Genomic DNA, 25,257 nt, shown 5'->3' with positions numbered 1-25,257 from the left:
CATTATAAAAGTGTATTAAGGGGCACCTGGGTGGCTCAGTCGGTTAAGCGGCCGACTTCGGCTCCGGTCATGATCTCACGGTCCGTGAGTTCAAGCCCAGCAACGGGCTCTGTGCTGCAGCTCAGAGCCTGGAGCCTGTTTCAGATTCTGTGTCTCCCTCTCGCTGACCCTCCCCCATTCATGCTCTGTCTCTCTCTGTCTCAAAAATAAATAAACGTTAAAAAAATTTTTTTTAATAAAAAAAGTGTATTTATTTGTTATTAAAGCATAAAAGTTACCACAGGTTTTTCACCTTCAAATAATATCTATTTATTAGTGTTCAGGTCTATAAGTCAGAAGTCACATTTATGGTCACACTGGGCCTAAATCAAACTTTTGGACAGTCTGGACACTTCCCTGGAGGCTCTGACAAAGAACCCCTGCAATCAGGTTGTTGGTGGAATTCAATCCTGTGTAGTTGTAGACTGAGATCCTCATTCCCTTGTTAGCTGTCAGCCAGTGGTCTGCTCTCAGCTCCAGTCTGCCCACGTTTCTTGGCACGTGGATCTTCTATGTTCAAAGCTAGCGGTAGTATCTTAAACACTTTGAACCTTGTGCTTTGAATTGAACCTCATCTTTACCTATCTTCTTAATACCAGAATATATTATAGCAACTTCATTTCTTCCTTTTATATCTAGAAAAATCCTAGAAATGGGGTCAGTTTTATATTAGACTAGAGAGTAAACACACCGCTATCTATCTCCTTTTGACCATTAAAACATGGCAATTTTCACTTTCCACTCCTTACGTGGAAAGTAATGTAGCAATGTCCTTCCTAAAGTAACTTCCAGGGTCAAATGATTCTTGGAAGATTCTGAAATACCCTTGAGGTTCTGAGACTGTTGCCAACAAATGTCCTGGAATATTCTGGATGAATTTCATTTCTGACTTCCATAGAAGAGATGTCCTTGGGCCATTACAGCTTTACAGTGATAAAAGACATAGAAATTAAAAAAAAATGTATTGGATTTTACATGAACCCTCAGGAACAAGTAAATTGTGTTTTTACTAAGCATTCAGTATTAGTAACATTTTCAGAGATTAAATTTTCAGGGCCATTCTCCCAATACTATAGAAACTGTTGATCAGTATTAAGGGAATTTCTCTATGCTTCTAGTTTACAGATAATTATCAGAGATGTTTTTTTCACAATCACAGTATTTGCCTAAAATACATATTACCCTTTCATAAGAAAAAGGTACCATATTTTTAAAATGGTGATGTTTTTAAAAAACTTAAAGAAAAAAACCCCACCAAAATATATGCTTTTACACATTGTACATCGTTGTAAATCATCTTATGATCTTAGCATTAATTTTTAAATATTTTCATACATCCTTTAAAATTCTACTTTATTTGAGCTATTTATCAAATACTGATTTTATTTCAGTGTCTGATTTTCTTTCAATGATGCAATATTTGATCTCACCTATCTCTCTCTCTCGGGTAATAAAATTACAAAAGTTCACTAGAAAAAAGGGACTTAGCTCATCCTTTCACGAATTTATTTGAAACCCAAATTTATTAGTTTTCCTTTGGTTTCTCATTCAGTTTTAGTCAATATAAGTCTGTTAATTGAACGTGGTGCAGTTTGACATTTCTTTCGGTAATATTTGAGAAGTCGATATCTGACTCATCACTTCTGAACAGGACAGAGAACTTCATTTTAGGAGTTCCCCGCATATCATTGTTCTGCTGAGGCATCCATTACCCTGGGGGATCATAAGTTATTTCTATCCTATGTAAAATGTAGCATGCATCCAAGGTGATGTAGTCCGTTTGGGGGTTTTATTATAGTTCACCTAACAAATTGTAAGGACAGTGAAGTCAGAATGAGATTTCAGAATGCAAAACAGCACTCATGCTACTGGCTCACCCGATGTGATGTTCTATTACATGTTTGTCCTGGCCCATTGAGGGGATGCATCCTTGGAGGGAAATATGAAAAGTATCACTCAGCTTTTCTCTCACTAGATACTACTTGTACAGTTGTGATTTTGTAATCTCATTTTAAGTGTCTCTTGCAAATTGAATCATGTCCTATGAGGACAGATACTGTCATCTGCAAGAAAAATACATAGTTAACCACAAACTATACTCCGCACATATGGCTAAATATATTTTCTGATACATTCAGGTGAAAATAGATGTTTCTTCTCTATGAGGCTGCATTTTTAAAATGTATTTTAGACATATGGCTGAGAGTGTAATACTTCCTTCTTATCTTAGCAAGGTAACACATTAAATTTGAAATGGTGCTTTCACGCAAACCCTTAAATATGACAATACATTTCCGAGTGACAGCCTTAAAGAGAAGCTTTCTCTTTTGTAACTTAAAACACTGTGACTCGTGTTTTGACCATCTTATTATGTTTGTTGGATCAAATATTTTACATATTATATTGTTAATATGTATTATATACAATATTAATAAACATTATATGTGAATATGATATGTATAATGTATGATATTATATAATATTTTTGTATATATAAATAGTGTGTACAGATGCTATCCTATACTGGTGGAATTACACTGTGAATAGAGAATGAGAGAATAGTGTTCTTGTTCTTATGAAACTTGTATCTAAATGGGGGAAAAGGTAAACACACACTACACTTAAAACAAGAAAAGCCGGGCGCCTTGATGGCTCAGTCAGTTATGCATCCGACTTCGGCTCAGGTCACAATCTCGTGGTTTGTGGGTTCGAGCCCCATGTTGGGCTCTGTGCTGACAGCTCAGAGACCGGATCTTGCTTCAGATTCTGTGTGTGTCTCTCTCTCTGCCCTTCCTTTGCTCTCACTCTGTCTCTCTCTGTCTCTCAAAAATGAATAAACTTAAAAAAAAAATTAAAGCAAAGAAACTAAAACAATTGCCAAACAAAATGAAAAATTTAATCAGCTATTTTACTGGAGTAGTCGAAAATTCAGAAGCTGGAGAATAAAAGATAGAGTGTAAGTAAACATACCCACAGAAGGATTTTATCTAGCAGATGTTGAGCTGCTTGAAATAGAAATATATTAAAATCAGCTCATATAAAGAAAAAAAAAAAACAAGGAGTAAAATTACATTTCGTAAGAACTGGATTATATATAACCGTTGTCTTTGCACTAATTTTCTTATGATTCATGTGATCCATTGTTCCACCTATTGAAGACCTTACTTTGGATTGCATATGGACCAGCATGAACCTGTACTCACAGAGTTTCTCTAACATCAAAGCTTAAGCCCCCAGGGTTATTTAATGGAATTTGGTTTTCGTGTCCAAACCAAATTTGCAAGCAAAAGATATATTTGGTATTAGGCCCACTTTTTGATGACATGCCTCATTCATGGAACAATCATTTGTGGTTAGGGGGAATGGAATAACTCAGAAAAATCATGTCCTATTTGGTTAAATCCTTCAGTAGGTAATATGGGTAATTCCTCTCAGTGAGGCTGTGTATACGTAATGGCTGGTTTTGATACTACAAATAATCACATGGAAGAAATATGGAATGAACTTATTAAATAAGTCTTGGAGTGAGGTGTAAGGGAGAGACAGTTGGTTTTCGTATGTAGGGAGAATGTCCATTGTTTGATGATCTGTAAATTGACACATTTAAAAATGGATGTGTGTGATACTAAATAGGTTAAACTAACTAAATTCATGAAAATAAAATATGGTCCTGTGAAACAGGAAGTGAAGTATCTTGGAAGTAAAGCTCCTGTATCTCAAGGATTTGACTTCTACTGGGGCTTTGGAAGCCAATGATAAAAGAAAAACAGGGGTGGTATACAGATAATGCATTGTTGAAGGGTTTTGATTATTTCGATTTTGTTTTGGGTTGTTCGTTTGCAGTGGTTTCAATAAAAGATAAAGGAGAAGGAAGCGAAACTAGAAGATAATTTCCAACAATAGACTTGGGGCAAGGACAATATGTGAAAACATCTCTTTATCTATAAGTACAATTTCACATTTTAGTACCTGGATCATCAAATTATTTTAGAAAGATTAGAGTTGTACAGATATAATAACTCCAATCATGATATTATCTTTCATTAAAATGCTTAATTTTATTATTGTTGTTGTTTCATGATCTCAGTTAACTGAAGCAGTTTTGACCATTGGTAGATCACATTTGAAATAAACATTGCTGGACCACTCCAAGCATCAGCTCTATAATATAATAGCTATTTCTAGGGAGATTATGCCACAGAATAACTATCCTCACCTGTCAATAACCTCTGCCCTCATCTATCACTTTATTCATGCAATAGACATTTGCCACAGCCTGAAGTACTCAACATTTACAAAAGGCAAGCAGAGCAGAATCTCAAAGAACTTCATGTCAATCTCTTGTAATCACCAGAATAAACGCTTGACAACTACATGTTTGTTCAAATGCACTCTAGACCTTATGCCTCTGCTAATATCTTGCAGATCAAAAGGAGCTTTGATTCATCAGAGGTCTGTGACTAATTCACCATGTATGGGAGGGCAGAAGAACACCCACTTTGCTTTAATACAACACTTCTTTGGATAACTGCCCTGAATTCATTCTCCTCCTTCATCCTCGAAAAGATCCAGATAATGAAATGCAGTTATTTTAACATATTTTTTTTATTATTACTGTTCCCTACTCTCAAAGCCTTATATACTGTGATACAATTGACGTTTTGATATTTAGGGGGAAAACATGGAAGTGAAAAGCTAGCAAGTAGGCAAGACAATGGGAGGAAAAATAAAAGAAAAGTATAAATATTTCAGTTATTTCCAAGTCTCCTTTACAAAGATATGATTGAGAACATATCATTTTGAAGAGAGAAGCAAATAAAGAATGATAACTTTCTCTATTATTGAAATATGTAATTGTAACCTCTAACTGAAGTTAGCAATGTGTGCATAATTGAATCTTTATATCTTCCCACTCAAGTTCCAATGAAGAAAGTAAAAACAGAAAAACTTTTTTTTTAATACAGAAACTATTAAAATACTTACCCATCTCTAATCATAACAATGGAGCCAATTTTTAAATCGTAAACAACAACAAAAAAACTTAGTTATCTCCAACTAAAATCTTGGACTATTTGTCCAATATGGTATTCTTTTTGAAGTACGTCATCACTGGCTGCCTCCTCTCTCACTCAGGACAGAAAGCCAAATTGCACAAATATCACATTAATACATAGATGCATTTATTAGAATAGGGGTCCATGGGACTTTTAAAAGTCATCTATATTTTATATCCATCTTGGGAAAAAGTTTCAATGAATATTAAGATAAGTAACTTTCAAGTTTTTCTTGAATTAAGAGTAAGAAAGAAGGGCGCTTGGGTGGCTCAGTCAGTTAGGCGACCGACTTAGACTCAGGTCATGATCTCATGATTCCTGGGTTGGAGCCCCATGTCGGGCTCTGTGCTGACAGCTTGGAGCTTGGAGCCTACTTCAGATTCTGTGTCTCCCTTTCTCTCTGCTCCTCCCCTGCTGATACTCTCTCTCTCTCTCTCTCTCTCTCTCTCTCTCTCTCTATCTCTCTCTCTCCCTCTCTCTCTCTCTCAAAAATAAATAAACATCAAAAAAATTTAAAAAAGAATAAGAAAGAAGTAGGGAACGTAGGAAAACATTTAAATTCCTAAATTAACAAATCGCGGTGGAATGCTTGCTACAATTTGAAAATTTGACTATTAGCTGAAATTAAGGCTAGCCATACACCTTGTCCATTTGTAAGCACTCTCTCCCTATAAAGCATGCATAAATAAGTAAAAGGGAGATCCATATACACTCCAAAAGAAAAAAAAATCATATAAACATTTAATGACTGCATTCACAAAATCATATTAAAAAAATGTTGGACTCCTATATGTAGCATTATGGTGGATTAATGTACTAAAAGAGCCACTCCATTCATGATAAAATGAACTTAAAAATTGGAAATAGGTAATAAAAATGTCTTAATTTTTTTTAGTGTTTATTTATTTTTTGAGAGAGGGCACTTACACACTAGCGAGGGAGGGGCAAAGAGTGAGGGAGACAGAGGATCCGAAGTGGACTTTGCACTGACAGTAGCAGAAAGCCCAAAGCAGGACTCAAACTCTCCAACTATGAAATAGTGTCCTGAGCAGAAGTTGGATGCTTAACGGACTGAGCCCCCAGGTGCCCCATAATAAAAAAGTTTAAGTTAATCACTGGCTTCGGTATATGGAATCCCAGAAGCCAAAATCTAAGGAAAATTAAGAACTGTTTTTATTAAGCACATACCCTAAGCATCTTCACCTTCAGGGTAACAGGGAAAGATTTATTAACGCGAATCACTTTTTTGATGAATGGATGGGTAGAGACAGAGGTACAGTTTAAGCCCCTTCTTCGGCAATAGGGAGTCTAATGAAATACTTTTCCATTAGTCTAACTTTAAATGAGAACACTTACAGTGCAAAGGTGAACAAGAAGATCTGATTGTGCTCCTGAGAAGTGCTCATCAAGGAAATTTGCTTGTCTTGAATTTGTGGCTAGTATACAACACACACATACACACAATACTTGAATATTCATAAGCACAATCCAGGCATCATGTGAAATTAAGTAGAATATTACACTGCCTGTGCAATTGAAGTCATAGTATTCAAGCAATAGTGATCTGAGATAAACAGACACCACAGAGATTGGGAAAAGCAAATGCAAATCCTGTCACAGCTTCTATCCAGGCCTTGTTTATTTGTCAAAGAAAAAAACCTAGAACATTTTGATAGTCAAAATTCTCAAAATGATGAACCATGAACCATGAAAGAGATACTGCAGAAGAAAGCCGGTGTCTGAATCATATCAGCATTTATTTCAGACCTTAGGTTTGTCAGGAACGGAATATAAAATATTTATGTACTATATACTAAGAAGTAAAAGAAAATATAAGCTAGAAATAAAAATTATACAAAATGGCAGACAATGCCATTTTGTGAATGTGATGTGAAAAATGTGAAAAAAGCAAATAGAATAGCCAGAAATAAAATATTTAATTATGCAATCAGAAAAAAAATTAGTGGACTATTTGCACAGAATTAGTGGATTATTCCATTTAATCCACGTTAGTGAAAGACTTAATAAGAAATTGTGAGAAATTTAACAGCAACCATTTCCCTCATAAATTTGCAAATTACTGGCTTTTTATTCTAGAGGAGATAAAAAGAATAAAGGAAAGGGTATATTCCTATGCATTCAAAGTATAGTTACAAAAGAAAATGGTTAACTAATGAACCCAAAACATTAATTTAAAATAGATCTGAAGAAAGAATACACCCTATAGCACACATAAGAAAGGAAAAGGTAGCATACAACTTAAGAAACATGAAAGATACAAGGAGAAGAACTGATGTATGTTTACTTAGAGCTCTGGAGGATGATAATTACATTAAAGAAAGGATGAAGAAGGGATAATATTTAAAAAGAAAATGCTCTCTGAAAAGCACCAACTCTCACATTCTGGAGACCTCAAATTTTAACGAAAATAAAGAAAATACAAACACATTTATAGTAATTTTGATGAAGCTGGTGAACACCAAAAAGAGTGAGAGGACTATCTCCAGATATCAGGAAAGAAACAGCATAGCAACTAAAATGGAATGATCATAAGACTGAAGTTGAACTTCTCAATGGCATCAATCTCAACCAGAGACACTGAAATAAGATTTTTAAATTGGTGAGACAAATACCATGTATTTTGAATTATAAAGTCATGGAAGTTACCTTTCAAGATAAGTGTAAAATAAGATATTATTAGACAAATTAAAACTCAAAGAAATTATCAGCTTGGGATTCTCTGTCTCTCTGTCCTTCTGCCCTTCCTCTGCTCGTGCTCATTCTCTCTCTCAAAGTAAATAAATAAAACATTTTTCAAGAAGAAACAAACATTGTTTTCTAGAAATAAAATAATCAATGTCAATATCAATATATATCAAATGATATATATATTGTTACAAGTTAACTTGTTTAATATTATGGTAATTGAACTGATAAAATGATTTCAAATTTATACAAATAAAAACCTGGGAAATTCTAAGACCTTTTTGAAAAAAAATTGTAATGAAGGAGGATCTTCTCAATGGAAACTCAAATTATATTAAAATATACAAAAAATCAAAAGTTTTTATTGGAACAGCATATTTAATACAGTCTACATAAATACACATTTTGCACAGATATATGCATAAATAGCTACATATATATGTTTTGTAATATTTATATAAAATATTAATTATATATGTCTTATATTATGTGTATGTTTTATAATATATGCCATAAGTCTATAACAATAACTTTAAAACATTTGATGCGATGTATAAATATACCAGAAAAAGGGGCGCCTGGGTGGTTCAGTCGGTTAAGTGTCCGACTTCAGCTCAGGTCACGATCTCGTGGTCCGTGAGTTCAAGCCCCGCATCGTGCTCTGGGCTGATGGCTCAGAGCCTGGAGCCTGCTTCCGATTCTGTGTCTCCCTCTCTCTCTGCCCCTCCCCCACTCATGCTCTGTCTCTCTCTGTCTCAAAAATAAATAAACATTAAAAAAATAAAGAATATATATATATATATATATATATATATACCAGAAAAAATATCTAATATATTTTACACAAATAGTTTGTCTTATTCTTTATTATAAGTTATGCATTGTGGGGGTGCCTGGGTGGCTCAGTCAAAGAACTGACTTCAGCTCAGGTCATGAATTCGTGGTTCACGGGTTCGAGCCTCGAGTTAGGGTCTGTGCTGACAGCTCAGAGTCTGGAGCCTGCTTCGGATTCTGTGTCCTCCTCGCTCTCTGCCATTCTCAAGCTTGTGTTTTGTCTGTCTGTCTCTCAAAATAGACATTAAAATTTAAAAAATAATAAGTTATGCATTATATAGTATATATTCTTGAATAGTGTATTATGTACTATATATTAAATATCATATTACTGTTTATAAACTGTGCTGTATTTTACATATATTATATATCCCTTTTGTGTATGTACGTACTATACATAAGATGTAGTAGCCAGAAATAATTACTAATTTATAAAATAAATTCAAGACATAAATTAGGGCATAAATCTACACTTCTTAACTTATACTTTAAAAAAATACAGCAAAGAACAAGAAGAATTGTAAAGCTAAACATAAATAAATGAAAAATAAATAAAACTCAAGCCCTGAACAAAACAAAATTTTAAAAGACCTGTAAGTAGAAAATTAACCATCAAATTCCAGTGAACCATATTCTATTTCACACCCTAATCCCAGGTCTCCTCAAAAAAGTCTTCCAAGTGCTATTTATGAAAGTAAACAAAACAAAAACAAACAAACTATGCAGAAAAGAGGAAAAGGGAAATCCTACAATTAATCTGCAGCCAGGGCCAGCAAGAGAAAAATTTACCCTGATCTAACTGTGGCAAATCAGCGCACAGGTTAAGGGGGGAAAACTTCAAAACAAGAAAGGGGCATAAAGTGGTAGCTTTGGAAAAGTGATGCTACCAGAGAGAAGATTCGATGGAAGAAAGAGGCAACTACTGAAAACTGTCTGATGAAACACGGAAGATGGACAGGGAATTTTAAATCCTTGATGACAAAGAATATCAAAAAATTAAACATGTGAAATATCGCTCCCCGCAAAGGCATTCGGTAAATGAATCATGTTTTCTCTCCTTTAAAAAAAAAAAAAAAAGGCATTTTTGAACTTGCGATCCTGTGTTCACACCGCCAGCTATATCCTCAGAAAGGCAGCCAGCGTACCTGCACACAAAAGAGTTATAAAATGAAGGATAAAAATGAGAGCCCACAGAACTCAGCTGATGGGAACGCTGAAGCAGAAGAAAGTTGTAACAACACCTCAAACTTCAATTCCCTGAAATAAGTATTTGGAACTGAAGGGGGGAACTGAATCAAAAATTTAAACAGAATGGTCAAAAATGATAAATAAAACCAGTATTGATTGACATTATAAAAAGACGTAGAAAAAAAGGAAAAAATAATATTAGTAGTAAAGACTAAATAACAAGCTGCCAGAGGGCTTATAGATTCAAATAAAAATGTAATGAAAGAAATTTAAAAAAGGAGAAAAACCCTCAGCTAATGAAAATGTGCTAAAGAAAGAAAGAGTAATTGGTTGAAATGAAAAACAAGTTAATATAATCTAATTTACTTATAACTGGACCTCCTGAAAAATAAATATAAAACAATGAGATTTTCTCAAAATACAGAAAGATTTTAATCTACAAAGAAGTAGATTCAAGTACATTTACTCCTATGTAGATTCAAACACATACAAACTTGTTCCACAGGGAATAAGTAAAGAATTGACCTGCAATAATCAATCTCATGATAAATCCTGATAAAACAATTATGCTTTAAAAATAAGAAATAAACACTTAGGGTTTCTAGGCAGATAGATGAAGTGACTTACATGTGTAGTAAAATGAAGCTGGCATTGGGATTCTCAAAATCAACACATAAATCAAATAAAAAATTGAACCACATTTTCAACACTATAAGAAAATAACCTTTTAACCTAGGATTTTATATCAAGTGAAACTTTCTTTCCTTTAGCAAAGCTACAGAAAAATGTTTTAGATATCAAAGAGCTTGGTATATTTTATATCAGCAAACCATTCATTATGGTCTACAAGAATCTCTTCCAAACAAGTGATGACTGGAGAAACCAGCAACATGGTGGTGGAGGGAATGCCAAAATGAGCTGCAAATAAAACAAATAAAATCAAACAAATTGCAGTATTTCAATAGTAAAACAACCACACTGAAGATGAACAGAAAGAACTAAATCAATGAACTCAGGAACACAGTAATTAGACGCTATGTCTTAAGTCTAGAGAAGAAAAAGCCATTAAGCAAATTATGAAGTATGGCTGGAATGCTTCTTATTTGCAAAGGCATAGGTTAGCAATTCTGAAAATAATTTCTCTGCGTTTTAGGATTAAGTGCATAAGTAAATAGGTTGTAGATGATAAACAGATTTCTGTTGTTAGTTACAAATAGGAAAAGAAGAAGTGAACAACACTGCAGTGTCAAATTGAAATTTAAAGTATCTGAATTCGCATTTTGTTTTGTTTTGTTTTTTCGTGGGGGTGTGGGGAAGGTGAGGTATTTAACTCTACTTCATGAATTTCAATGTGTAAATCCTAAAAGAAGTAATGAATTGGTAAAGAACGATATATTCCATGTAAAAATATTTACATTTTATAAAGAGAAATACTGAAGTGAATAACAGTCTCAGGTTAATGGCAGAGACCTAGTATATACACATGTACATAACAAATACAGCTGCTGAAGTCTGAAAAGGATTTCCAATTTCTATGACTAACTGCATCATGTTCCCCTTTATTAGAATCTTGCAAGCTGTCACTACCAATTGTCAAAGTCCTTTTTTAAAAGAACTGCCAATACTTGAGAAATCCTTAATGGAACTTCGTTGCTTGCAGGCAGAGCCCATTAAGACATATGTCGAATATTGCTAAATCAATATAGTGTTCATCTTTCAAATATTCCACATATTTTCCAATCTAAATGTACTGTAACATCCAATACATTGTAAATTAGTAGAATTTAGAGTATATTTACATCCAAATGTTTTATTAAAGTATTTTTAAAGCTTTCACTGTTTGATGTGACAGCACAAAACAATAAATAAAATACGACCCGATGTAATATATCACCTATGACATATCTCTGAGGCACCCAGGCATCAATAAAACTGTAATTTTAACAAAAAATTATTTATGCAAATTACTAATACAAACACTTCAAAGAGATTTTGTTTGGATAATTTTGCTTTCAAAATCTACCTCTGCATACTTTTTTTTTTTTTTTAAGCTAGAGAAAAGCATGAGCTTCCTTGGAAGTGACTCGGAAATAAATATTCATTCACTGGTCAGTATAAAACCGGGAACTAGGTTTAAAATGAAAAAGTGGCAAGACTACTATCTCATTAGTTACCAAAAAGAAGTTAATATTAATTTTGTTAGTAGATTATATAGAATAAGAACAAAAACATTCTGAATGTGTATATGTGTTTATAAGCATTGCTTTTGAAAACAGTAATTTTATTTGGCGTTATTTAGTAAGGTAATTCGACATATAAAACACCTGGTTTTAATTTTATTAAAAATAAACAAAGTATGTACTATTACCTATTTCATGTACACATTGAGTGGTGTTCCTAGAACACATCCCATGTTTATATGTTTTGTTTCAGCAGAAAATGGTGCCACAACTGAATAATTAAGAGTTGATTGGATTAACATACATCTATATATGCATATATATTATATATATATATATATACATATCTTTAAAATAAAAGATAGGTCTTTTAAAATCAGTTTTTCACAGTTCCAGATAATCTATATCTAGATGATTCAATGTGGAAAATTTAACAAATATATAGATTAGACCAGTTAATATAACTACTCCAGAAATTTCTCATTCACCCTTCCAAAAGTCTCCTTATTCAATATAAGTGAAATTATTTCCCTATACTACTTTCTTTGCTTAAATTTGCATTTTCTCACCTAAACATTCAATATACTATGAATATAACTTTCATAGAGAAATTAACATTAACTTATATTGAAATACAATAAATGGCATTCTACACAATATCCGATTTGAGAAAAATAATTTCTATTGTCAAATCAAATTTGCATTGACTTCCCCAAATGACTCGCTTGCCTGTGTCATCTGGTTGTTTGCCTATAAAAATTTGCCATTTATAATTCGCTGTGTTTTTCCCAATGAAATCTATGAAAATGCAGAATAAATATTAAATCTTCTTTAAAACATTAATTATGAAATAAATAACAGAATACCAGGCAGATGTAAATGAAAGCAAATGTATGGTACTTAAGCATATTGCTGAATCTCCCATACCTCAGCGTTCGCTTCAACCATACAAGACAAGCACAGATTTTGGAGCCTAACTGTAACTAAAAACCTGTTGGAAACACGTGCGCGCGCGCACACACACACACACACACACACACACACACACGTAAACCTTTTGAGTTTTTAAAAACTTTTTTAAAAGTTTTGAGTTATTAAAAAACTTCTGAGTTATTAAAAAACTGTATTATTAGGGGGAGTATAAACCCAAATGAACTTTCCTACTATCCTGCTGTCCCCAAAATCTAGGGGATGACAAGAAAAATGATCTGGTGCTTGGAAAAAGGCATAAAAGGCATCAAGCCACAAATGTAGTGTATGGTAGTCATAGAATAACAGAATTTTCATGTCCCTGTCACAAACAAATTCAATTCGTCCATGGAAAACAACCCATTCACCCTAGGATTTAAAAAATATCTACAGAAATATTTTCAAGGACAATTGAACATGAGAGAATTAAATATAATTATGCAAGAGGATTAGGCTCCAAGGTGGTAACCATTAGCTACAGACCTGCAAACATTTCAGTTGATAACATTCTCAGTTATGAATCATTTTATACATACCTGCAACATCAAATGCTGTTGCTAATTAGATATATTTAAATTCTAGACATTTGAGACTGATTACTGTTTTTGAAGAAATTGATGCCTGGCTTAAAAATATCTGCAGTCAGAACAAACGCGAAGTTGCTTAGTGGAACTGGAAAAAAAAAGCAAAATGTATAAGAGCAGAATGGGAACAAAATGGAACTAAAACTTCAATGAGTGACTTAAAACATATTAGACACAAACGGGGAAAGGATTAGTGAAGTGACTATGACAGAAGAAACTATTTTATTGAGAATGCAGTGCAGACAGGCAAAGAGATGGAAATATGAAAAAAGAGATGGACATGAAGGATAGAATAAGTTCTGAAATATATTTAAGCACATTTCCAGAAGGAAAGGGGAGCAAAATTTGGTTTGAAGTAATATTTGGAAAGTGATGGCTGGGAGTTTTTCAAATATGATGAAAGGTACAGTATGAAATGTCACATGACCAACAGCCACCCACCTCCAGGCAGTTTAAGTAAAGGATAACCTATCCTTTTGAAAAAGAAAAATAGAGAGAGAGAGAGAGAATTTGGAAAGCAGGCAGGAGCAATGGTGAAAAAAACAAATTACCTTTAAATGAAAGGCGATTAGCTGGACAACAGCAGCAGTGGAAACCAGTGGAATGGTCTCCAGTTGGTTGAAAGTTATACCTGCCACCGGCTATATAAAATGCAGTGCCTAGAGAAATTGTCTTTTATGAAGGAGTGCAAAGTAAAGATATGTCTACTTTTATTTACCATTGTGACCTCTAATACTATGTATTTAAAAATCCAGGCATTTGAAATATAAGAGGTAAACTTTATCACTTTATTATGGTTATATTTGTTTATAAACTTAATGATTTTATGATACAAACTAATACTTAGGTACTTTTAAAGCTTTCTTTCACACAGATATATATCTGTATATCTATCATCTATACCTAGCTAGCTATCTGTGACAGTGTGTGTACATGACCCAAATTCATAACAGAATAAGGAAGAATACTTATAACTGTTAAAGTCTTCTTGTTCTCATTCATTTTTATTTTTTTAATGTTTATTTATTTTTTAGAGAGAGAGAGAGAGAGAGAGAGAGAGAGCATGAATAGGGGAAGGTCAGAGAGAGAGGGAGACACAGAATCCGAAGCAGGCACCAGGCTCTGAGCTGTCGGCATAGAGCCCAGGGCTAGAACCGAAGAACTGTGAGATTGTGACCTGAGCTGAAGTCGGGAGCTTAACAAACTGAGCCACCCAGGCGCCCCTTCTTGTTCTCATGTTTAAAACTGGTCACATAGTCATAGTTCCTTTTCTTTATCACCTGTTCCATATTCCCTTTGCCCTAAGAAAGAAACTCAGCTGATTGTGTTTATTTTTTTTTTCCTAGGTGAGATGACCCAAATCATATATCCTTCAAGTTCTGGCTATTAGCAGTCCTGTCTGAAGTGAATTATTGCAGTTTTCCATTGACTTCAGTAGCCTTATATGGTAGTACTAAGAGACACTGTAAGGGATCTGCTATATTCCAGACACAGTTTTACCTTCACTGTGTACTAGCAGTGAAATGTTGCATTAGTGATCAGAATTAATCATCCCGGCCAGTACACTAACCCACTTCTTTGCCTGTTGATTCAGATATATGAGGAGCCCCAAGTAGCCAGGTGGCACTTGCAACATGCAGTGTAATGGAATCATTTTTGTGATTCCCGAGGATTACTGATTCTTGGTGGAAGCTTTTCTCCTTTTTTGAAGTAAAGCCTCTGGACCAACCAAGCCTAAACTTAGATACAAGCAAGCAAAATTTTTGATAGTGGGTTATCTAGGGACAATAATGAGGGGAGCGACTTCTATTTCCATTGATTTCTGAACCAGTAAATCATTTTATAGGTAAAATAGCACCATTTGCTAGGCCACGCTATACAGCATATACAGCAACTCAGGGGAGAGTGCCCCAGCTCTGAACAGTATTGCTACTTAACTTGCGTTGTAACTCAGATTTCAAAAGGTTAACTCACCCTTCAATATAGGTAAGTATTTCATGATTGAGAGGGTAGTAATACCAGGAAACTCTGTATTCATGGGCCCATTGTTACGTTTCATTTAATGTGAAACAAATTACTTGATTAAAAGCAGTGTAGAATACCAAGATGCTGGATAAAGCATTCTCTAAGTCCATGGGTGGTAGACTTGGCAGAAGGCAATATGAATGTATCTATCCCAGTAGAATAAAGCCCTGTCTTTTTCATGACAGAAGCAGCACAAAATAATCAACTGACAGCCAAGTAGCTGGCTGTTCATCTCTGGGAATAGCGCTAAACCAAGAACTCGTTATTCTCTGCTGTTGATAGATTGGACAATCAGCAGTGCTGTAGCCAAGTTGACCTTGGTTAGAAAGAAGCCCAGTTATGGAACTCTTACAAAGGTTCCACCTCTGCCACCATGGCCTCTTTATTCATATGCCCAGTGAGCAATGATAGCAGTGACTAGGGAAGGAGGCTGACTGGTATCCACAGAATGGGTTATACTGTCCTATATTATTAAAAACCACTCTCTGTTAAGACCACCTTTGATGAGCATTTAGATGATGCACAGATGCTGTCATATTCGGTCCCCATTCTGAGAAGTGTATTTACATACTTCTTCCCCATATTTGCTTATCATTAATTTTATAATTATTCTTTCCTAGTCCTTGACCTTTCAGCATAATCATGGGGCACACTCCATGAGTCAATATAAAGTTTTATGCTAGACATTTCTCCATCCAGGCAAAATGAAAAGCCATGTACATTGCTTGAAGCTCTTTCACTAGCAGGATTTCCTTCACCATCGTCCTTTAGGAATGTCCTAGATAGAGGCTATTGTCCACTTTTCTGTGGTGCATGCATATGATGCAGAGGCATCTGTAAATAAGGCCTAATTTTTTTCTTCAGTCAGCTGGCCATAGAAAACCCCCATGAGGCCAGAGGTGTGGATTTGGAGAAATTTGGAGGTGTGATTTGGAGAAAGAAGATAATGTAGCAGGAGCAGGGGCCATGGGCATTTGGGCCACTTCCTCATGCAACTTTCTGGTACCCTCAGAACCTGGTCAAGCCCAATGCCAGATAGGCCCATTAGATGTGCACACCAACCTTGTGGTTTGATGGGTCAGACAGAACCCAGTTTATGTTGGCAGCTCAGGTTCCATGGAAACTCGGTGATCCATAGTTAAGCATTCAGTCTCTACTCAGGCCCTACAGGAAGCCTAACGTTGATCCTCAAAAGGTGTGTCGTTACCTGTAGAGGATAGCATGATAAAAAATCTTAAGTGTCTACACAGTTTCATCTATAGGAGCTGACCAAAGACTCTAAACATGTGTTTATCTGCCACCAACACTTTAGGACTTGTCAGATCTGTGGGATCATATGGCCCGAGTGGCAAAGCAACTGCAAACAGAGACTTAATTATTCTGAGCGACACTGAAAACAAGCAGATCACTGAAAACAATAGTACTCAAATGATGAATATGTTGCTTTCCAAACCTAAAGAGGGACATTAGGCATCATGTTTATTTTATGGTGGTAGGAAGGGCAAGATGCAACAACTTATCTTTTACCTTAAACTGAATGTGACCCCGTAGCTTATACTACTGAGCAGCTAATAATTTCACTGAGGTGGAAAGTTTCTGAAACAGGACTGTGGGATCTCTTTCCCATCCTCTGACATGCAAATGTTTTATGCCTGTATGTCTAGAAGGTTGCTATTTTCTGTTCATTAGATTCCATCAGCATAATATCATCACAGTAATGGACGGGCATGATATCTGGTGTCAAAGTGCTTCTAGTGGTCTTTACTTAGCAGGTATAGAGAGAAAAGCCTTTGCCAAATCCGTGGTTCCATACCAAGTACCAGAGGTTGTGTTAATTAGTTCAAGCAAGGGAACTACCTCTGTAAAAGCACCGGACATAGGAGTCAACATTTGAATAAGTGTGTATTGTTATTAATACACACTCATTCTCTAAGATCTGCCTGCTTTCTACATAGAATAGTTGAATGAGGATGTGGTGGGAATCACTATCCCTACATCTTTTAAGTCCTTGACTTTTGTGCTAATCTCTGTAACCCCTTCAGGACTGCAGGGGTCTACCCACATTAGACTTTGTGGGTAGTGGCAGTTTTCATGAATTTACCTACCATAATAGCCCTTACTCTAATGTCAAGGGAGCAATGTGAGGTTTCACCAATTGCTGGTCTATTCCAATTATGCATAACTTAAAAGTGCTAAATAGCCAGAGGGTTGGTTCAGAGACCCTACTAGGTCCACTGGAAAATAGACCTGAGCTAACTCATCATCTGACCTCTATAGACTCTATTCAGACTGGTGGATAACAGCAATATTTTGTGTTTTCAGGAATTACTGTTAAGGGCCATTTGTCCAGTAATTCCTAAAAATTCTGATTATTTCCCTTTTCTTAATGCACAGTCACCCTAGTAAATGGGCATAAGTCACTTTGGGGAAGTCTAAGAGTGAGATTAACTGAATAAATTTCTGACAGTGTAGCAGGGCCCTTTCTCAAGGGGATATGGCCTCTCCCTAGGTCTATAAACTGGTTCAAATCTGGGAATTAACTGAAGCCTGTAACTTTCTGTTTTGATGATTAAAATTAGAATTCTGTACGTTCATCTTAGAACTCTTCTGCTTATAAAGAAGAAATTACAAGAAGAAGAAGAAGAAGAAGAAGAAGAAGAAGAAGAAGAAGAAAAGAAGAAGGCAAAGAAATTGTGTAGACTGTCCATCTGTTTCTTAGTTTCTCGGGATACTCTGACCATGATCAAACAGTTAATGCCATAGGTCTCCACAAGTCAGATCATTCATATTAGAACTTTGATTCCATTGCCTATTATGGTAAACACACACTGCTTTTAGCATTATGTGCCACCACTTGGCCCCCATTACCATCTATTTTTCCTATTGCATTTAGGAATCTCTATTCAATAGTAGCAGTATACGCAGTGTAATTTCTGGTCTATAAAAAACAAGCAACCACACCATTCTTTTAAAGATGATGGAACTCATCTCACAAAATTTCCAAAAACCATGGCAAAATAAATAAATAAATAAATAAATGTTCCCTGGGCCTTTACACGGCAGGGTAGTAGGTCTTATATAATAATTTAATGCTAATATTCCAATCTCCATAAGCCTCTGCATGTCTTTCACTATAGTAAAAAAAGGCAGCTCTAGCATTCCACATTTATCTACCATGGGGATTCTGTGAGTGCATCTTTCAGCCCATCAAACTGTTAGAGCCCTTTCTAATCCCTTGAATTGAAACACTGCCTCCAGAAGCTCTGTTTAAGGGGACCATATCAATAAATTCAGCCAGATCCAACCTTATATTCTTTCTACCATAATTCCACATCCTTGAGATTAATTTTCACACATATCACAAGACTTATGTCTGTATAAATTTGAAAAGTCGTCATGCAACTCATCATGAAATCACACCTTGTACCTCATACTTTTGGGCATGCTCCAACATGAATCTAGTTACAGATCCAAAAGCAATGAAAATGTTGGGGGTATGTCCTGGGGGAATCAGCAGTACCTTGGATGGCAACTATTTCAGAAGAAGCCATTTTAAGATGTTTAGGCAAAGGAAGGCTAAACTCCTCAGACATAGGTGAGAGAGAAAATAATACCTATCAGAATTTGGAAGATCAGTGTCTCCAACTTCATCAGGATTGCCCCATATATCCATACTCCAATTTTTAGGTTTCTATTTCTTTCAAATGATGTCTTCAAATTAACAGAAGTTTGTGTTGTAATTTAGCTACTCAAAGAATTAAACTTTGAGCCTTGGTTTTCAAAAGCATTGGCCTGCAGCTACAGGAGATAAAGGATTTTGTCAAGGCAGATATAGAAAGTTTCAAGTAATTTATGTGGATATTGGAATTTGGAGTCCTGAGCTCTTTCTTTTCTTTGCCCATTTTCTCAGTGTTGTTGACTACATCATTCTACAGTAGCAAACATGCGGTAACCCAGATTTTGCTGTCTATAAGTATTTGATTAGAATTACTCAGTGGCAATTTCTATTGCCACACCATCCCATGGACTTTATTTTTTCTTTACCAATATAAAGAGGCAGTGTGTGATGGGATTATTCAGATTATCTAGAATAATATTCCTTACTTCTAGTTGACATTCTTAAAACTTATTGATTAGAGACTTTAATCACATCTAGAAAGTATCTTCCCACCAACACCTAGATTAGGGTTTAAATGAATAACTGGGGATTCCTATCCAGCCAATTTACACATCAAATAGACTATTACACTATCTATGAAGAAAAAAAAATAATGTCGCATTTATAAGAATTTCAGAACAATGAAAATATTTACTTAAGTGTGTTGGTGTCTATGTTCTACATAATTAGTGTCCTTTTTAGGGGCAATTGAGAACTTAAATGTCTGCATTCAAATTCAATACTTATTTTCTATATTTTGAATATTTAAGCAAGTAGTACAGTAAAAAACAAAGTCAAGTTTTGTTTATAATGCACTTTACTGTGACAAAAAAATGTAAGTAAACGATAGTGAGGTTCACTGGGGTAAACCTCTTAGCCTTAATATGATTTTGGGTAAATCTCTTTACCTGCTTACCTAAAATTTCTTTGCTTATTGCTCCTTTTGTAATTTAGGTCCCTTCATAATTGTCTCACTGCCTGCTCCCCTGCTAACATGCTCTCTCTCTCTCTCTCTCTCTCTCTGAAATAAAAAAATAAAAATAAAACACAAAAAAAGGAGTACAAGTTTTAGATTACAAATTATTCATAAGTAAGTCAATGATTAAAAAATTATTGGACTCATTATTTCTATTGTGCATACAAGAATGTTCCTTCTATGAAAATACTGTATAGACAAAAACGAATATTCCAACATAATTTTAGTTATATCAAAAATGAGTATTTCTCCCCTTCGATTTTATTTCTCCACAAATCAATCTATTTTACAATTAGGAAGATCTAATGAAAATATTTAAAATACAGAAATTAATAATCATGATTTTACTGATTTTTTTCTACCAATAATTTTTATCTTTTTCTCTGCTTTGATGTAGCTCTTTGGATAATAAGCAAAATGAATTTGCAAGTATTTAACAGCTACTTTGGATATTTTCAACCTTTTTTTCCCCCCTTGGTTACACTTTTATGTGATTTTGGTTTATATTGTCTTGTTCTTAATGTATGTAATCCATGTCTGTATTAAAAAGATACTTGACCAAATTTAGTATGAATAGTATTACCATCTGGCTCCGTGAAGACAACTGTTAAGTCAGCTTACAAATACTATTTTTTCTTTCATCTGAGAAACTGTCACTAATCCAGAGAGTGCTAAGAACCATAATAGCAGTGACTTTAATTAAATGTAATATATTGATTCTGCCAGAGTTAGTTTTTGAATTTTTATTCGTAATTATTAAATAGAAATATACAGAATTACACAAGTATTTGATCTAGTTTCTCTAATATAATTTAAAAAAAAGAAGAAACAAATCAGAACACAGTCCTCATGATACAAATATCTGAATTCCAATATCCAAAGAGTGAAATCTATTTAGCAGACTTCTATCTTTTAAATAAGGTGTCCAGATGGAAACCAATTAATTAACATTTACTAACACAGAAAATGAAAATAAGAAAAATCTCTTTCTTTTAGTATTTAGTCTGTAATTTTATATTCAGTATTTATTCTGTAATTTTCTATTCAGTTCTATCAACTTAACCTTACAGACTACATTTGCAGGTAGCATCTTGTTAAATGCTCTCTCTCTTTTCTCATCTCCACTTCTGTCTCTCTCTGTTATATATATTCAGTCTCCATTGAATTTTCCCCCCAGACTTTGGTAACTATCAACCTGCTATATTAGTAAAGGCATAAGTAAATGCCCAATTGAATAATTATAATTATGTTAAGATTATTAATATGACCCAGTTAGTTAATTTGGTGTGGATAAAATATACATCTCTTGAGTATATATGGAGAAATACTAAGAAATATAGAAACACACACATGTAACACTTATCATGTGAAACACCTTTTCATTCTGTCTTAATTTTCCATTCGAATTATTTTCAATATTCGCAAACTGTAGTCTCATGCAATTCAGAATATTAACCTTGCTCTGGTTTTATTTTCCTATATGTTTCCAACTTCTCGCTATTACCTATCCATCATATATGAATTGTGCAGAGCTGAGATAATGTCGCATAGTCAGAAATGTCTTTCCAAATCTCTTCCAGGTACATCATTTTGTAAATTCCTCCATGTCTATATGTATCCCAACACAAATATATTTAGGTCTTTAATATTGTCTTTTCTATTATAATTCAAGCTTCATTAAGACAAAAGCATTAATTAATGCAGTATTAGATTTAGCACTTGCCTTGCACATTCTATCTGCTCAAAAAATGTTCTGGATGATGCAGTACATGCATTATTTTTAATAATACATTTTTAAAATCTTTAGCATCTTAAAACATCTATTTGGACAGTCTTCAATATGACTACTCTTCACAAACTTCTTTGTCCCTTCACATTATCCCCTGCCAATAGCAAAGTATTTTTTTACTTGAGGTGAAATTTACATATCATAAAATGAACCATTTTAATGTGTAAACTTAAGTGGCACTTAGTACATTCACAATGTCGTGCAACCACTGTATGTATCAGGATCCAAACATTTCCATCCCCCAAAAGAGAACATTATTCACGTTAAGTAGTGACTCCCACTTCTCCCTACCTCCTCCAAGTTCATTGGAATCACCAATCTGCTTTGAGTCTCCATGTATTTAACTGTTTTTAATATTTCATATAAATGGATTCATGCAATTTGTGAACTTTTATATATATGTTTTTTACTTCACATAATGTTTACAAAGACCATCCATGTTACAATCTGTATCAGTACTTCTTTCCTTTTTACAGGTGAATAATATTCTATTGCATGTATGTGCCCCATTTTCTTCATTCATTTATTCATTGATAGGCATTTGGGTTGTGTTTCCACCTTTTGAATATTGAGAAAAGCGTTTCTATGAACATTTGTGCACACATATTTGTTTGAATACCTGTAAGTATATACTTCAGAGTGGTATCGTTCAACGATATGGTAGTTCTTTGTTTAACTTTTGAAGAACCAGCAAAGCATTTTTCCACAGTGGCTACATCATTTTACATTTCTACCAGCAATGTGCAAATGTTCCGATTTCTCCATGTCTCCTCCCACACATGTCATTTGCCCTTATTTTCTTTAATCCTGTGGGTTGTCTTTCACTTTCTTGATATGTCCTTTGATACATAAAAGTTTTTAATTTTGATAAAGTATAATGTTTTTAAAAAAATTCTAATGTTGTATTTATTTTTGAGACTGCAAGAGAGTGCTTTAAGGACACAGCCTTACATGGGTCTCGTACTCATGAACCTCAAGATCAGGACCTGAGCTGAAATCAGAAGCTTAACCAACCCAGATGCCCCTCTATTTTTTTTTAAACTTTGTTACTTGTACTTTCCATGTCGTATCTAATAATCCATTGCAAAACCCAAAGTCATGATGATTCACTTCTATGTTTAGTAGTCACTCCTTATCCATGGACACCAGTGGGTGCTCAAAACTACAGATAATACCTAAATTTACATGTATTATGTTTTCTCCTATACATACATATATATTTGATAAAGTTTCATTCACAAATTAGGCACAGTGAGAGATCAACAGCAATGATGAATAACAAAATAGACCAACTATAATAGTATACTACAATAAAAGTTATGCGAATGTGGTCTTTCTCTCTCAAAATATTTTATTGTACTATACTCATCCTTCTTGTGACGATGTGAGATGATAAAATACCTATGTAATGAGATAAAGTGAGGTAAATGCATAGCCATTGTGCCATAGTGTTAGGCTACTATAGACCTTCTGATGATACATCAGAAGGATCATTTGTTTCTCGACCATGGTTAGTTGATCATGGGTAACTGAAAAAGAAGAAGTTGAAGTATTTATTTATTTAGCTAATATTTGTTTATCTTTTTCCCAAGGCCAGTTTTGGAGGTAGGTACAATGTATGGTTTAGTGATACCAGAAAGGTATAAACACCAACTAAATTTCTGGATATAACATTGGAAAAGAATACTTTCATTGAAATTGTCAGTGAAATGGACACACAGGGAAAAGCATATGCAAATAACCATGAGCTCCTATGCCAAGAATGTTTTAAAAAAATCACTATTTGTGTAATACTAAATATATATCCCGTAAAGTAATTCTGTGTCAAACATTTTCAAATTAAGTGCTTTGGCAGGTGGACATGTAAAGAGGGACTTACCATCATACAATACATTAAAGGACATCATTAATTAATTAGTGATTTTCAAAGACCATTCTAATTTGAATTGATTTTTCCTAACATTATTTCCTTAAAATCATCCTAATATTAACCTTGCAAGCCCTGTTTAGCTAACTTTGCTTACCTGTTTCACCAATTTATTTCATTATAAATAAAGACACTTCTTATTAGGGTGACGGCGGTCTCTGACTTTTCAGACTTTGATAAATGAGTGATATACCCCACAGCTAATGAAATTCCACACCTCAGTTTAGATGACATCAAGTGTGCCACAGGTTGTTAATTTTTCTGAGTGTAATTAACAAGAGAAAAAAAAATCCCTCATATACCATAATGGTACTAAACAATGTATATCTTCATTGATATTTAATAGATAACTTACTTAAAACAACACTATGGAAGCTTATCTTTTTTAATTCAACAGATGTTGAGTTTACACAAAACAGACATAAACCCATGATATTATATTTGGAATACCCATCTAATTTTAAGGGTAAGACTTTCCAGTAGCAGATGGTATTCCACACAGTCTTATAAAATAGGGGGAAAAAATGTTTGCCTTGACACTGTAAATTAACAGATTGGTTACAACTATGCACATATGGATTAATAAATTTTAAATCTGTTTGTTATAGAGGTAGAAAATTCCCATACAGGGCTATATTAGAATTATTAGACATATCTTAATATTCCTTAAATTAAAAAGTCAAAATACATTCATATGCCTTGCTAAACATGTATTTATATCCTTGGATTTATATCATTGGATTTAATTAACAATAATCTGACTTGTTAGGAAGAAATTTATCATTTGGCAATATACCAATTTTGTATCTGATTCTGAAAAGAACATGTATGGTGTCATATTGTGCAGTTCTCTTATAACAATTTAGAAAAACTATACAAAAATGTCTTTGACCACAGAATTACATCAAATTGGTAAATCAACTACTCAAACATTTTGTAGCATTTTACGTAAAGCCCTCCATTAGAAAAGAATTTGCTTTTAATAATAAGAGTAAGCATAAAATTGTATTTCTATTGCACTGTCACCATAAAAGGGGTTTAGTCTGTTATTTTTCAATAGTCTTTTGTATTTCCTTAGATTATCAAAGTTATATTACAAAAACATGCATTCTAATAGAAAAAATTAGGCCGTTAGCTAAAGTTTTATATCCCCTGAAAGAAAGTCTTCTTTTTCTAAATTGCAATAGTAAGAGTTTTATTATTGCTGTAAAGTTTTTCTTTTGTATAAACATTTTTGTTTTTTATTGAGCTTAAACCTCAACATAGTAAGGGATGAGTCCATTTAACATGTACTTACAAACAATGGCTTTTTCCTATATTCACTTGCA

The sequence above is a fragment of the Acinonyx jubatus genome, chromosome B1, assembly GCF_027475565.1.
Source record: "Acinonyx jubatus isolate Ajub_Pintada_27869175 chromosome B1, VMU_Ajub_asm_v1.0, whole genome shotgun sequence".
NCBI classification, from domain to species: domain Eukaryota; kingdom Metazoa; phylum Chordata; class Mammalia; order Carnivora; family Felidae; genus Acinonyx; species Acinonyx jubatus.
The sequence above is the reverse complement of the archived record's forward strand: the minus strand, read 5'-3'. Positions refer to the sequence as shown.